The following is a 17,357-nucleotide window of genomic DNA, read 5'->3' on the forward strand; positions in this document are numbered from 1 at the left end:
GCAGCCCCCCTTTCCTTTCTCTCCTCCTCCTCTTTCCCCCTTCTCCTTGTAGAAATAGGAAAGGGGGGGGGGGCGAATCCTACTTGGAGTAGGACTCGCCCCCTTGGGCGCGCCACCCTTGGTTAACCTCCTCCTCCTCCCTCCTTTATATACGTGGGGAAGGAGGCACCCTAGAACACACAAGTTGATCTTTTAGCCGTGTGCGGTGCCCCCCTCCACAGTTACACACCTCAGTCATATCGTCGTAGTGCTTAGGCGAAGCCTTGAGACGGTGAACTTCATCATCACCGTCACCATGCCGTCGTGCTGACGAAACTCTCCCTCAGCCTCAACTGGATCAAGAGTCCGAGGGACGTCATCGAGCTAAACGTGTGCTGATCGTGGATGTGCCGTGTGTTTGGTACTTGGATCGGTTGGATCGCGAAGACGTTCGACTACATCAACCGCGTTACTAAACGCTTCCGCTTTCGGTCTACGAGGGTACGTGGACACACTCTCCCCGCTTGTTGCTATGCTTCTCCTAGATAGATCTTGCGTGATCGTAGGTAATTTTTTTGAAATACTACGTTCCCCAACAGTAAATTTGAGTAAGACTCAAAACACGACAACGACAGAGAATAGAAAGAGAATGAAAGTCATTCCCTATGCCTCAGCCATAGGTTCTTTAAAGTATGCTATATACCAAACCTATTGTGTACCTTGCCATGAGTTCGGCAAGGGGGTATGATAGTGATCCAGGAGTGGATCACTGGACATCGGTCAAAGTTATCCTTAGTTATCTAAGAGGACTACGGAAATATTTATCGGTTATGGAGGTAATAAAGAGTTCATCGTAAAGAGTAAGTCAATGCAAGCTTTTACACCGATCCGGATGACTCTGAGTCTCAATCTGGATACATATTGAAAGTGGGAGCAACTAGCTAGAATAGCTCCATGCAGAGGATTGTAGACATAGAAAATTTGCAAAATACATACGGCTCTGAATGTGACAGACCCATTGACTAAACTTATCTCACAAGCAAAACATGATCACACCTTAGTACTCTCTGAGTGTTAATCACATAGCGATGTGAACTAGATTATTGACTCTAGTAAAACCCTTTGGATATTAGTTGCATGGCAATGTGAACTAATCACATAAAGATGTGAACTATTGGTGTTAAATCACATGACGATGTGAACTAGATTACTGACTCTAGTGCCAGTGGGAGACTGAAGGAAATATGCCCTAGAGATAATAATAAAAGTTTTTATTTATATTTCCTTATATCATGATAAATGTTTATTTTTCATGCTATAATTGTATTAACTGGAAACTTAGTACATGTGTGAATACATAGACAAAACAGAGTGTCCCTAGTATGCCTCTACTTGACTAGCTCGTTAATCAAAGATGGTTAAGTTTCCTGACCATAGACATGTGTTGTCATTTGATGAATGGGATCACATCATTAGAGAATGATGTGATGGACAAGACCCATCCATTAGCTTAGCATTATGATCGTTTAGTTTTATTGCTATTGCTTTCTTCATGACTTATACATATTCCTCTGACTATGAGATTGTGCAACTCTCGAATACCGGAGGAACACCTTGTGTGCTATCGAACGTCACAACGTAACTAGGTGATTATAAAGATGCTCTACAAGTGTCTCCGAAGGTGTTTGTTGAGTTGGCATATATCAAGATTAGGATTTGTCACTCCGTGTATCGGAGAGGTATCTCTAGGCTCTCTCGGTAATGCACATCACTATAAGCCTTACAAGCAATGTGACTAATGAGTCAGTTGCGGGGTGATGCATTATGGGACGAGTAAAGAGACTTGCAGGTAACAAGATTGAACTAGGTATGAGGATACCGACGATCGAATATCGGGCAAGTAACATACCGATGACAAAGGGAATGACGTATGTTGTTATGCGGTTTGACCGATAAAGATCTTCGTAGAATATGTAGGAACCAATATGAGCATCTAGGTTCCACTATTGGTTATTGACCGAAGATGTGTGACGATGACATGTACCTAGGGTAGGGAAATAGACCTGATCTAAGCACCCGTCCCAAGGACACTGCCCTACAGTCAAAGACATTCAAAGGACATCAAATTCTACCGACTGAAGTCACCTCAAGATACAACTCACTCGACCATGGTTCCACTCGGATAACCCAATTCTAGTCAACCAGGATATAATCACTCGACCACATCAGAAACCACTTGGAGTACAGAAGATCTAAGGTCACTCTGGATGGCAACGGTCAGGCGTTCACTCCATAGTGTTAATGATCATTTATATGGCTTTAATGATGGCGTTACCAGTAACGTCTCACCTTTATGTACATTGAACTCCTTGTAACGTGGGCTGGCTGGGGTCCTGGCGCACTCTATATAAGCCACCCCCTCCACTGAGACAAGGGTTCACACCCCCTGTAACTTCAAGCATAATCCAATCGACCAAGCCTCCGGGCACCGAGACGTAGGGCTGTTACTTCCTTTGAGAAGGGCCTGAACTCGTAAATCATGCGTGCACAAATTCACCGTAGCTAGGATCTTGTGTCCTCATACCTACCACCATTCTACTGTCAGACTTAGAACCACGACAGTTGGCGCCCACCATGGGGCAGGTGTCTTAGCGACTTTCTAGTGAGGTTGCAATTTCTCCGAGTCCTTTCATCATGGTTTCCGGCGGAGGTTTGGCCGAGGGCCGCAAGATCCATCTCGGTGCGCTTGTTTTCATCGCCAACGACTCCGCTTGGCTTCAGGAAGCTCCTCTCGATGTCGAGGCACTCTCCGTCCGTGAGGCGACGCACTTTCGCGCGTGCATTCACGGCGTCCTTCTGTGGCAGCCGTCGACCCAATATCGGTTGGCTCCCGTGGTGTCTTCGCTCCCCACTGTTCGCCGTCACAAGTAGTCCGATCGGTCACGCCTTCAACGGTGGGTGAAGCATGCGGTGGCACGTCAGTCGGCCACCCCTCAAGTCGGGAAAATCGAGCCCGACGAATCTCTCTATGGCCTGTTCGATCTATCTGGCTCCGTCGAGACCCTATCCGAGTGCGACAGCAGCGGCCCCGCAGCAGAGGTCCTGATGGTCGACACGCCACGCAGCCCGCCTGGCATGCGTCGCAACGGCGGCGGCGATCCGTCGCGCGTTCACGAGGAGTACCACCCCGAAACCCTTTATTCTCAGCAGAGGGAGGAACTTCACCGCCGCAATATGGAGGCGCTCCACACGCCTGTTGTCAGAGAGACCTCTGAAGCTCGGGCCGTGGGGGCGGCGCATTTTGCCACTCTGGCTGAGCGCACTCGACTGGAGAACCGTCAGCATGCACTCGACGATCGCGCTCTGCGGCAGATCCACGAATCCAGGCAGCGGCAGCTGTTCCCGCTTGAGCTGTAGGTATACCGCACTCTGATTCAAAACCTTACAGCCACAACCCGCATAGCAGAATCCATTCAGCTGTCCTAGTCGGAAGCTGGTAGAGGTTTGATGCAGATCAGAGCATTGCTCTGGGCAACAGGAGAGCAGAACACTACAATGTCTCAGTTGCATAACAGAATTCATAGCAGATCTGTGGTAGCTGACACAGTTCAGTCGGCTCACAGCCCAAGATCACCTCCGTGGCATGAGGAACGAGGGAATCGCCAAGGGCAGTACTTGGGTTGGAACCACGAGCAGCACGATCATCGGCTCGACCGTGATGACCGCCGTCGAGTACCTATGCCCCCTCCGAGGGGTGAATCATATGTGCCCCGGCATTATGATGATAGGCGCCGTACAGGGAAGAGCGGAGGAGGCCAGTCGACCCAAGATAACCAGGGTTTGATGCAAGGTTTGGTGGACATGAATCGAGCACACAGAGAAGGGCAAGACAGAGATCGCCCGACTGGAAGCAGAGTGCATGTTTTTGGTCCCAAGTGCTTTAGCAGAGCCATCAGGGCTATAGAGATCCCTCCCAACTTTAGGTTGGCGACTGGGGTCAGTAAGTTCACTGGTGAATCGAAGCCTGACACCTGGCTTGAGGACTACCGAGTGGCTGTGCAGATCAGTGGAGGAAACGATGAAGTGGCCGTGAAGCACCTTCCCCTGATGCTTGAGGGGTCAGCTAGAGCTTGGTTGAATCAGTTGGCTCCGAGCAGTATATTCAGCTGGGAGGAGTTGGCCTGAGTGTTCGTCAGAACGTTTGAGGGCACGTGCAAACGACCAGCAGGATTGACAGAATTGCAACATTGCGTGCAAAAACCGAATGAAACTTTGAGGGATTACATCCAGAGGTGGACCACTTTGCATCACACTGTGGAGAATGTGTCTCAGCATCAAGCAGTTTGCGCCTTCAAGGAGGGTGTTCGATATCGGGAGATCAACCTAAAATTCGGTCGGACAGGAGACATGACCCTGACCCGAATGATGGAGATAGCCACTCGGTACGCAAACAGCGAAGAAGAAGACCGACTCCGCAGCGGCACGAGCAAACAAGTCGTCTAGGACACTAGAGGAGGTAATTCCAATCGGAAGCAGAAGCGCAAAGCAGAACCTACGGGTCCTGGAGAAGTTGCAGTCGCAACCCAAGGAAAATCTAAAGGAAATCCTAAAGGGCCCTGGACACCCAAGAAGGTGAAGGATTCAGCAGGGAACGACGTGTTGGATCTGCCATGTCACATTCACATCAAGAAAGATGAAGAGGGTAATATGATTTATCCCAAACATACCACTCGACAGTGTCGAGTCCTTATACAACAGTTCCGAGAAAAGCAACCCAGTGAGAAGGAGAAGGAATCTTACAAGGATGAGGACAAGGAAGAGGATGATGAAGGATTTCCCAATGTCAATTCCACTTTGGTGATTTTTGCTGACATTGAAAGTAAAAGTCGACTGAAAGTCTGAAAGTGATCAACAGAGAGGTAAACATGGTTGCTCCGGCAACGACCACGTATCTGAAGTGGTCAAATCCTCCCATCACATTCGACAAGTCAGACCACCCGCCGCATGTAGCCACCCCCAGGAGGCAAGCGTTGGTGGTCGACCCAGTTGTTGGGGCACCCGATTGACCAAAGTATTGATGCATGGTGGCAGTGGTTTGAACATTTTGTATGCTGAGACCCTCCGAGGGATGGGCATTCTGATGTCCAAGCTCAGCGAGAGCAACATGCGATTCCACGAAGTTATACCTGGAAAGAAAGCTGACTCACTCGGCCAAATCACTCTTGACGTGGTTTTCGGTGATTCAAAGAATTACTGTAAGGAAAAGTTGACATTTGAAGTTGTGGATTTTCACAGTGCCTATCATGCTATCCTGGGCAGAACTGCGTATGCTTGTTTCATGGCTCGACCATGTTATGTGCTACCTCTTGAGCACTGCGTTGGTTTTCCCTTGAAGAGGAAATGGTAATGCAGCAAAGTAGCGTAAGTATTTCACTCAGGTTTTGAGAACCAAGGTATCAATCTAGTAGAAGGCCACACACAAGTCCCTCATACCTACACAAACAAATAACAACCTCGCAACCAACGCGATAAAGGGGTTGTCAATCCCTTCACGGTCACTTACGAGAGTGAGATCTGATAGAGATGATAAGATAATATTTTTGGTATTTTTATGATAAAGATTAAAAGTAAAGATTGCAAAATAAACGATGCCAGAAATAACTTGTTGACGAGAGATAAATATAATGGAGAATAGACCCGGGGCCATAGGTTTCACTAGTGGCTTCTCTCAACATAGCATAAGTATTACAGTGGGTGAACAAATTATTGTCGAGCAATTGATAGAAAAGCGAATAATTATGAGAATATCTAGGCATGGTCATGTATATAGGCATCACGTCCGTGAGAAGTAGACCGACTCCTGCCTGCATCTACTACTATTACTCCACACATTGACCGCTATCCAGCATGCATCTAGAGTATTAAGTTCATAAGAACAGGGTAACGCATTAGGTAAGATGACATGATGTAGAGGGATAAGCTCAAGCAATATGATATAAACCCCATCTTTTTATCCTCGATGGCAACAATACAATATGTGTCTTTTCCCTTTCTGTCACTAGGATCGAGCAACGCAAGATTGAACCCAAAGCTAAGCACTTCTCCCATTGCAAGAAAGATCAATCTAGTAGGCCAAACCAAACTAATAATTCGAAGAGACTTGCAAAGATAACAAATCATACATAAAATATTTCAGAGAAGAATCAAATATTATTCATAGATAGACTTGATCATAAACCCAAATTCATCGGATTTCGACAAACACACTGAGGGAGTGCTGGATTAGGGGGTCTCCGGACAGTCGGACTATATCCTTTGGCCGGACTGTTGGACTATGAAGATACAAGATTGAAGACTTTGTCCCTTGTCCAGATGGGACTCTCCTTGGCGTGGAAGGCAAGCATGGCAATATGGATATGTAGATCTCCTTCCTTGTAACCGACTCTGTGTAACCCTAGCCCCCTCCGGTGTCTATATGAACCGAAGGGTTTAGTCCGTAGGACAACAACAATCATACCATAGGCTAGCTTCTAGGGTTTAGCCTCTATGATCTCGTGGTAGATCAACTCTTGTAATACTCATATCATCAAGATCAATCAAGCAGGAAGTAGGGTATTACCTCCATCGAGAGGGCCCGAACCTGGGTAAACATTGTGTCCCCCGCCTCTTGTTACCATCCGCCTTAGACGCATAGTTCGGGACCCCCTACCCGAGATCCGCCGGTTTTGACACCGACATTGGTGCTTTCATTGAGAGTCCATTGTGCCATCACCGTAAGGCTTGATGGCTCCTTCAATCATCGGCAACGATGCGATCCAGGGTGAGGTTTTCCTCCCCGGATAGATCTTCGTATTCGGCGGCTTCGCACTGCGGGCCAACTCACTTGGCCATCTGGAGCAGATCGAGAGCTACACCCCTGGCCACCAGGTTAGGTTCGGAAACTTGAACTATACTGCCGACATCCGCGGAGACTTGATCTTCGACGGACTCGAGCCCATGCCAGGTGCGCCGCCCGATCACGACGAGCATGATTTAGCTCTGCTGTCGGATAGTGTTCGGGAGATCACACCTGCAACTACTCTGGCCCTCAATCCGGAGCAAATTGTTCCATCCGAGGACGGGGGGATAGACCCCGCCATGGAGGCCGCACTCTCAGTGGCGATGGAGCCGGATACTGACTTCACCCCTTATGAGAGCCGTGTTGCCGAACCACTGGATTCGTCTCCGGCCACGGACTCCGAGCCGCCTGCGTCCGTGCCTATCGAATCCGATTGGGCGCCGATCATGGAGTTCACCTCCGCGGATATCTTTCAGCACTCACCTTTCGGCGACGTGCTAAATTCATTAAGGTCTCTCTCCTTGTCAGGAGATCCTTGGACGAACTATGTCCGGCTAAAATGGGATGCGGACGATGAAGAAATTCGCTGCCCACCCACCACCCACTTAGTAGCCTCTGTCGATGATTTAACCGACATGCTCGATTTCGACTCCGAAGACATCGACGACATGGACGATGATGCAGGAGAGGAACAGGAACCAGTGCCCACAGGGCGCTGGACAGCCACTTCACCACATGACATATACATGGTGGATACACCCAAAGAAAACAATGACGAAGAACGGCAGGATGCAGCAAAGAATAGCTCCCTCGAGAAGCAAGCAAAGCGTCGGCATAGGCGCCGCTCAAAATCCCACCTCGACAAAAACAGCGATAACAGCGCAAGAGAAAATAACACTCCAGTCGACTCCAGAGGAAACGACGACCACATTGACCCAGCGGCAGAGCACGATGAAACTGCAAACGACGAACATAGTACGGATCCGATGTCCGAACACGGCCATGCCGAGGATAAACCTCATCAACCCCCCTATGGGCAGGAAAACAGTCCGGGCGAAGATGCACACATCATCCAGGAAAGGCACTTGGAACAAGAGAACCTCCTCAAAGGCTTATTGTCACAGCGAGGAGTCTGAAGAAGCAGAAGCAAAGGCTTAAGGCCGCACAAAATACGCCCAACAGCAGGTGGAACAAAGTGCTCGACAATGAAGAAAAGTATGGTGGAAGTTACCACACAAAGAGCTATCCAAAGCGCAAGCTATTACCTGAATTCGATGATGAGGCCTTAGAGCCCACACAGCCGAAAAATAAAACGGCTAACCGGCCGTATCAACCACCTTGTGGCCGCGATAGAGCGGCTAACAAGGCCGCACATAAGTCAACACACGATCTACGTGAGGACTTGCGCCAAAAATCTAGTATGACCAGATCCATCTATGGATCTAGGAAGCGCGCTCCGGCACAAAATCAAAACCGAATACTACAACCGTCCGAACGCCATGATACATCCAAATACAGGGGTGCCGCACACCCCCTATGTTTCACCGATGAGGTGCTGGACCATGAATTTCCAGAATGATTCAAACCAGTGAACATAGAGGCGTACGACGGGACCACAGACCTTGGGGTCTAGACTGAGGACTTTATCCTCCATATCCATATGGCTTGCGGAGACGATCTCCATGCCATCAAGTACTTGCCCCTCAAGCTTAAAGGACCAGCTCGGCACTGGTTGGAAAGCCTCCCCGAAAACTCAATTGGATGTTGGGAGGAGTTCGAGGATGCTTTTCGGGCTAATTTTCAAGGGACCTATGTCCGACCTCCGGATGCAGACGATTTAAGTCATATAATTCAACAGCCCGGAGAGTCAGCCCGAAAGCTTTGGAACAGGTTTCTCACTAAGAAGAACCAAATCATTGAATGCCCGGACGCCAAAGCCTTAGCAGCTTTCAAGCACAGCGTCCGAGACGAATGGCTCGCTAGACACCTCGGCCAAGAAAAACCGAGAACAATGGCAGCCCTGACAAGCCTCATGACCCGCTTTTGCGCGGGCGAAGATAGCTGGTTAGCCCGCAGTAGCACCAGCGACCCAAGCACATCCGAAGTCAGGGATGGCAATGGAAAACCACGACGCAGTAAAAGCAAGCGTCGAAATAAAGAAGACAACCCAGATAATACGGCGGTAAACGCCGGATTCAGGGGCTCTCGACCATGTCAGCGGAAAAGGCCTTTCAAAGGCAGTAGAGATGGATCATCCAGCCTAAACAAGATTCTAGACAAACTATGTCCGATTCATGGCACCCCCGATAAACCTGCAAATCACACCCACAGAGAATGTTGGGTCTTCAAGCAGGCCGGTAAGCTAAACGCCGTACACAAGGGGAGGGAGACACCAAGCTAAGACGAGGACGAACCTCGCCGGCAAAGCACTGGAGGATAGAAAAAATTCCCACCAGAGGTTAAAATAGTAAACATGATCCACATGACAAAGAGGAGAAGCAAACATGCACTCCGAGACATACACGCCGTAGAGCCCGTCACCCCTAAGTTCAACCCCTGGTTGGCCTGCCCGATCACTTTTGATCGCAGGGATCACCCGACAAGCATCCGGCATGAAGGATTGGCTGCCTTGGTGTTAGACCCAATAATAAACGGATACCATCTCACACGAGTCCTTATGGACGACGGCAGTGGTCTAAATCTGATATATCATGACATAGTCCGCAAAATGGGGATAGACCCGACAAAAATCAACTACAGTAATACTACCTTCAAGGGAGTAATACCAGGCCTAGAGGCCCGCTCCACGGGCTCTCTAATACTAGAGGTTGTATTCGGTTCACCCAACAACTACCGAAGTGAGAAGTTAGACTTCGACATTGCTCCATTCCGAAGCGGCTATCAAGCACTCCTTGGAAGAACAGCTTTCGCTCGTTTTAATGCGGTACCACATTACGCTTCTCTTAAGCTTAATATGCCTAGTCCACGTGGCACCATCATAGTTAGTGGAAATACTAAGCGTTCTCTACGCGCGGAAGAACATGCGGCGGCTTTAACAGCCGAGCACTAGACGACCTCACCAACCAGAATAAATGACAGGTCTTCAAGACCGCGGACACGGTTAGACGAGTCCGGTGCATCACTAGATATACCTAATATTGGTTTGATGGTTAAACCCTCATAGACGGTACTAGGGGCTTCCCGCGTGTAATCAGGGCTAGTTTGGCTCAACTTGACTTATCTTGCATTTTAATGGTTTATCGAGAATAACCAATTTTTTGGCACGAAAACTTTCACCTAAGTTCTTCTCTTTTACAGATGACAATCGTGCTACACCTATCCAGGACACGGCACAAACAGAGACACAGGCGCAGAGGTGCAGCAGGGACCCGCTCAAAGGATTCTTTTCAGATTAAGACCCTGCGTAAACCTTTTTTACTGTCTCTTGTTGTTCACATCCTCCGGATACTCAATACAACCGAGAAGGATGCTGACGTTATTGGCATTTCGCCACATCAGAATATTGCACGTACCTGGACACTCGGGGTTTATTATTAAGGGCACTGTTCAGCCCGGCATATGTTATAAAGACCGAATACCTTAGGGAGTGTTCGGCGTCGTGAATTTGGCCTTATATGCATCAGCTCCGAATCATGTCTTTGGTCAAATGTTGGGTTTGCCCCGCTCTCGTGTTTTGCTACCTTATGTTCCGCTCTATCGGCTAAGGCGGCACCGGGAGAACTACTGCGATTGTGCCCTGGTTCATCCGGATGAGTACCTCAGTAGAGAAAGCCGAAAACTGACTGTCATGATAAAGCACGAGACTGGTCAACCACTCGATGACTTCGCGGAATCTTCGGGATTCCTCCGCATTAACGAAGGGCCGTTTCCCGGTCATGTACGTGTGCACATCGTATTTGGACGAGCGCGGAGGTACCAGGGGCTATATAGTAGTCCCACTGTCAAACTCCTATGGCTAAGTGAAAGTGTTAAAGCAATATAGTCTGATTGCCTCGTTCGATACGCTACCACCTCCTTAATGGACCAAGACGTTGGATCAAGTGTGAATACACGTTTTTTGCGAACACCCCTGTATTATATGCGTGGGGGTTGATGCTGACGACTGCAAAATTTCAGGTTATATACATATATACATAAACGGCCGCACATGAGGCATCATAATACTTTCAGGCACAAGTATAAACACAGCCTTTATATCAATAAAACATTGTTTTTACAATGGGAATACATGTCACTAGAACATAATATTCTTCGAGCACTGAGCCTCTATTGAACGAGCACCTTCAAGGACTTCTTCAAAGTAGTGCTCGGCAGATACTCAGCCTACGGTCGAACTCTGGGTTGCAATAGCGGTGGCCTCCATCTCTGCCCAGTATGTCTTAACACGGGCAAGTGCCATATGCGCACCCTCTATGCACGCCGACCTCTTCATAGCGTCGATGTGTGGCACAACACCAAGGAACTATTGCACTAAACTAAAATAACTATTCAGCCTTGGCCCTTCCGTCCATAGATGATCCACAACAGACCTCATGGCAAGCCCGAACAACCTATGGAGCTCGGCCCACTCGGCCATTCGCTCATTCAACAACAGCGGACGCACTGGAACATGGAACTGTGACCAGAATAGCCTTTCCACTTCATGATCTTTTTGATCCTAGAAGTACTCGGCCACATCAGCAGCACTGGCTGCCAAATCCACGTATGCGTCTGCAGAACTCCATAGTTGATCAAGAGGGGCATACTTCGGATCTCCGAACTTCGTCCGCAACAAAAAGGGCTTCCCAGCCGCGATATCTCCAGCTTGACGCAGCTCCTCCTTCGCAGCTCTGATTTTAGAGCGGGCTTCCTTGGCTGCTACCATGGCCTTCTCCAGGTCCGTCGCCTTCGCTCGGCTTTCTTTTTCAAGAAGCTGGTAACGGTCGGCGGCATCTTTCAACTCAACGGCCATCTTGGCCATTTTTCCTTGCTTTGGCAATGCGCAGCCTATTCGGCCCTCAGCACTACGACCGCCTTTAGAGCGGCTGCATCACTATTCATGGCTTGTTCCTTGGCTCTGGTAAGTTCCCCCCGAAGGGTCTCCATGGCGGCAGCTCCATATGCAGTCACAACATATTAAAGATACTAGCATCATGCTCCTCTTACTATGTGTTGATCACCAGAGAAATCACATACCCCGTGCCTCGTTGAGCCGCTTGTTGACAACCATGATGTCGGCATCTTCCCATCAAGTTGCCGCTTCAGCTCGGCAAACTCACCGGTCCGGCTAGCTGATGTCTACTACACAACCTTCTTCTTGTAGACGTTGTTGGGCCTCCAAGTGCAGAGGTTTGTAGGACAGTAGCAAATTTCCCTCAAGTGGATGACCTAAGGTTTATCAATCCGTAGGAGGCGTAGGATGAAGATGGTCTCTCTCAAGCAACCCTGCAACCAAATAACAAAGAGTCTCTTGTGTCCCCAACACACCCAATACAATGGTAAATTATATAGGTGCACTAGTTCGGCGAAGAGATGGTGATACAAGTGCAATATGGATAGTAGATAAAGGTATTTGTAATCTGAAATTATAAAAACAGCAAGGTAACTAATAATAAAAGTGAGCATAAACGGTATTGCAATGCGTTGAAACAAGGCCTAGGGTTCATACTTTCACTAGCGCAAGTTCCCTCAACAATACTAACATAATTGGATCACATAACTATCCCTCAACATGCAACAAAGAGTCACTCCAAAGTCACTAATAGCGGAGAACGAACGAAAAGATTATGGTAGGGTACGAAACCACCTCAAAGTTATTCTTTCCAATCAACCCGTTGGGCTATTCCTATAGGTGTCACAAACAGCCCTAGAGTTCGTACTAGAATAACACCTTAAGGCACAAATCAACCAAAACCCTAATGTCACCTAGATACTCCAATGTCACCTCAAGTATCTGTGGGTATGATTATACGATATGCATCACACAATCTCAGATTCATCTATTCAACCAACACATAGAACCTCAAAGAGTGCCCCAAAGATTCTACCGGAGAATCACGACGAAAACGTGTGCCAACCCCTATGCATAAGTTCATGGGCGGAACCCACAAGTTGGTCACCAAAACATACATCAAGTGAATCACGTGATATCCCATTGTCACCACAGATACGCACGGCAAGACATACATCAAGTGTTCTCAAATCTTTAAAGACTCAATACGATAAGATAACTTCAAAGGGGAAACTCAATCCATCACAAGAGAGTAGAGGGGGGAAGAAAACATCATAGGATCCAACTATAATAGCAAAGCTCGCGATACATCAAGATCGTACCATCTCAAGAACACGAGAGAGAGAGAGATCAAACACATAGCTACTGGTACATACCCTCAACCCCGAGGGAGAACTACTCCCTCCTCGTCATGGAGAGCACCGAGATGATGAAGATGGCCACCGGGGAAGGATTGCCCCCTCCGGCAGGGTGCCGGAACGGGTCTAGATTGGTTTTCGGTGGCTACGGAGGCTTCTGGCCGCGGAACTCCCGATCTATTGTCTGTTCTAGAAGTTTTAGGATACGTAGGTATATATGGGTGAAAGAAGCACGTCGGTGGACCGAAGGGGGGGCCACGAGGCAGGGGGCGTGCCCTAGGGGGGTGGGCGCGCCCCCACCCTCGTGGGCACCTCCCTTCTTTCCTGACATGCACTCCAAGCTTTTCCGGTAGATTTCCTTCGAAAAATAACTTCTCCAGTTGATTTCGTTCCGTTTCGACTCCGTCTGATATTCCTTTTCTTCAAAACATTGAAATAGGCAAAAAACAACAATTCTGGGCTGGTCCTCCAGTTAATAGGTTAGTCCCAAAAATAATATAAAAGTGGATAATAAAGCCCAATATTGCCCAAAACAGTAGATAACATAGCATGGAGAAATAAAAAATTATAGATACGTTGGAGACGTATCAAGCATCCCCAAGCTTAATTCCTGCTCGTCCTCGAGTAGGTAAATGATAAAAACAGAATTTTTGATGCGTAATGCTACTTGGTCTAATTTCAATGTAATTCTTCTTAATTGTGATATGAATATTCAGATCCGAAAGACTCAAGACAAAGTTCATATTGACATAAAAATGATAATACTTCAAGCATACTAACTAAGCAATTATGTCTTCTCAAAATAACATGGCCAAAGAAAGCTATCCCTACAAAATCATATAGTCTGGCCATGCTCCATCTTCACCACACAATGTATTTAAATCATGCACAACCCCGATGACAAGCCAAGCAATTGTTTCATACTTTTGATATTCTCAAACTTTTTCAATCTTCACGCAATACATGAGCGTGAGCCATGGACATAGCACTATAGGTGGAATAGAATGGTGGTTGTGGAGAAGACAAAAAGGGAGAAGATAGTCTCACATCGACTAGGCATATCAACGGGCTATGGAGATGCCCATCAATAGATATAAATGTGAGTGAGTAGGGATTGCCATGCAACGGATGCACTAGAGCTATAAATGTATGAAAGCTCAAAACAAACCAAGTGGGTGTGCATCCAACTTGCTTGCTCACGAAGACCTAGGGCATTTTGAGGAAGCCCATCATTGAAATATACAAGCCAAGTTCTGTAACGAAAGATTCCCACTAGTATATGAAATTGACAACATAGGAGACTCTCTATCATGAAGATCATGGTGCTACTTTGAAGCACAAGTGTGGTAAAAGGATAGTAGCATTGACCCTTCTCTCTTTTTCTTTCATTTTTTGGGCCTTCTCTTTTTTTATGGCCTCTTTTCTCTTTTTTTTATTTGGGCTTCTTTGGCCTCTTTTATTTATTTATTTTCGTCCGGAGTCTCATCATGACTTGTGGGGGAATCATAGTCTCCATCATCCTTTACTCATTGGGACAATGCTCTAATAATGATGATCATCCACTTTTATTTTCTTACAACTCAAGAATTACAACTTGATACTTAGAACAAGATATGACTCTATATGAATGCCTCCGGTGGTGTACCAGGATGTGCAATGATTCATGAGTGACATGTATGAAAGAATTATGAACGGTGGCTTTGCCACAAATACAATGTTAACTATATGATCATGCAAAGCAATATGACAATGAAGAAGTGTGTCATAATAAATGGAATGGTGGAAATTTGCATGGCAATATATCTCGGAATGGCTATGGAAATGCCATAATAGGTAGGTATGGTGGCTGTTTTGAGGAAGGTATATGGTGGGTGTATGATACCGGCGAAAGTTGCGCGGTACTAGAGGGGCTAGCAAAGGTGGAAGGGTGAGAGTGCGTATAATCCATGGACTCAACATTAGTCATAAAGAACTCACATACTTATTGCAAAAATCTATTAGTTATCGAAACAAAGTACTACGCGCATGCTCCTAGGGGGATAGATTGGTAGGAAAAGACCATCGCTCGTCCCTGACCGCCACTCATAAGGAGGACAATCAATAAATAAATAAATCATGCTCCGACTTCATCACATAACGGTTCACCATACGTGCATGCTACGGGAATCACAAACTTCAACACAACTATTTCTCAAATTCACAACTACTCAACTAGCATGACTCTAATATTACCATCCTCATATCTCAAAACAATCATCAAGTATCAAACTTCTCTTTATTCAACACACTCATAAGAGAATTTTTATTATTCTTGAATACCTAGCATATTAGGGTTTTAAGCAAATTACCATGCTATTTAAGACTCTCAAAATAATCTAAGTGAAGCATGAGAGTTAATCTATTTCTTCAAAATAAAACTACCACCATGCTCTAAAAGATATAAGTGAAGCACTAGAGTAAATGACAAACTACTCTGAAAGATATAAGTGAAGATCAATGAGTGGTCGAATAATTATGAAACTATGTGAAGACTCTCTAACATTTAATAATTTTAGATCTTGGTATTTTATTCAAACATCAAGAAAAAAAAATAAAATAAAATGACGCTCCAAGCAAAACACATATCATATGGCGAATAAAAATATAGCTCCAAGTAAAGTTACCGATGAACGAAGACGAAAGAGGGGATGCCTTCCGGGGCATCCCCAAGCTTTGGCTCTTGGTTATCCTTGAATATTACCTTGGGGTGCCTTGGGAATCCCCAAGCTTAAGCTCTTTCCACTCCTTATTCCATAGTCCATCGAATCTTTACCCAAAACTTGAAAACTTCACAACACAAAACTTAACAGAAAAACTCGTAAGCTCCGTTAGTATAAGAAAGCAAATCACCATAATAAGGTACTGTAATGAACTCATTCTTTATTTATATTGGTGTTAAACCTAATGTATTCCAACTTCTCTATGGTTTATAAACTGTTTTACTAGCCATAGATTCATCAAAATAAGCAAACAACACACGAAAAACAGAATCTGTCAAAAACAGAACAGTCTGTAGTAATCTGAATCAAATGTATACTTATGGAACTCATAAAATTCTCAAATAAATTTATGGACCTGAGTAATTTATATTTTAATCATCTGCAAAAATAATTAACTAAATATCAATCTCCAAATAAAAATGGCAGCAATTCTCGTGAGCGCTAAAGTTTCTGTTTTTTACAGCAAGATCAACAAGACTTTCCCCAAGTCTTCCCAACAGTTCTACTTGGCACAAACACTAATTAAAACATAAAAACACATCGAAACAGAGGCTAGATGAATTATTTATTACTAAAGAGGAACAAAAAGCAAGTAGCAAAAATAAAGTTGGGTTGCCTCCCAACAAGCGCTATCGTTTAACGCCCCTAGCTAGGCATGATGATTTCAATGATGCTCACATAAAAGATAAGAATTGAAACATAAAGAGAGCATCATGAAGAATATTACTAGCACATTTAAGTATAACCCACTTCCTATGCATAGGGATTTTGTGAGAAAAAAACTTATGGGAACAAGAATCAACTTGCATAGGAAGGTAAAGCAAGCATAACTTCAAAATTTTAAGCTCATAGAGAGGAAACTTGGTATTATTGCAATTCCTACAAGCATATATTCCTACCTCATAATAATTTTCAGTAGCATCATGAATGATTTTCAACAATATAACCAGCACCTAAAGCATTCTTTTCATGATCTACAAGCATAGAAATTTTATTACTCTCCACATAAGCAAATTTCTTCTCATGAATAGTAGTGGGAGCAAACTCAACAAAATAACTATCATGTGAGGCATAATCCAATTGAAAGTTAAAATCATGATGAAAAGTTTCATGGTTATCATTATTCTTTAAAGCATACGTGTCATCACAATAATCATCATAGATAGCAGGCATGCTTTCATCATAATAAATTTCCTCATCAAAACTTGGGGGACAAAAAATATCATCTTCATCAAACATAGCTTCCCCAAGCTTGTGGCTTTGCATATCATTGGCATCATGGATATTCAAGGAATTCATACTAACAACATTGCAATCATGCTCATCATTCAAATATTTGGTGCCAAATTTTTTATAGATTTCTGCTTCTAGCACTTGAGCACAATTATCCTTTCCATCATACTCACGAAAGA

This window comes from Triticum urartu, chromosome 3 (assembly GCF_003073215.2).
Source record: "Triticum urartu cultivar G1812 chromosome 3, Tu2.1, whole genome shotgun sequence".
NCBI lineage: Eukaryota > Viridiplantae > Streptophyta > Magnoliopsida > Poales > Poaceae > Triticum > Triticum urartu.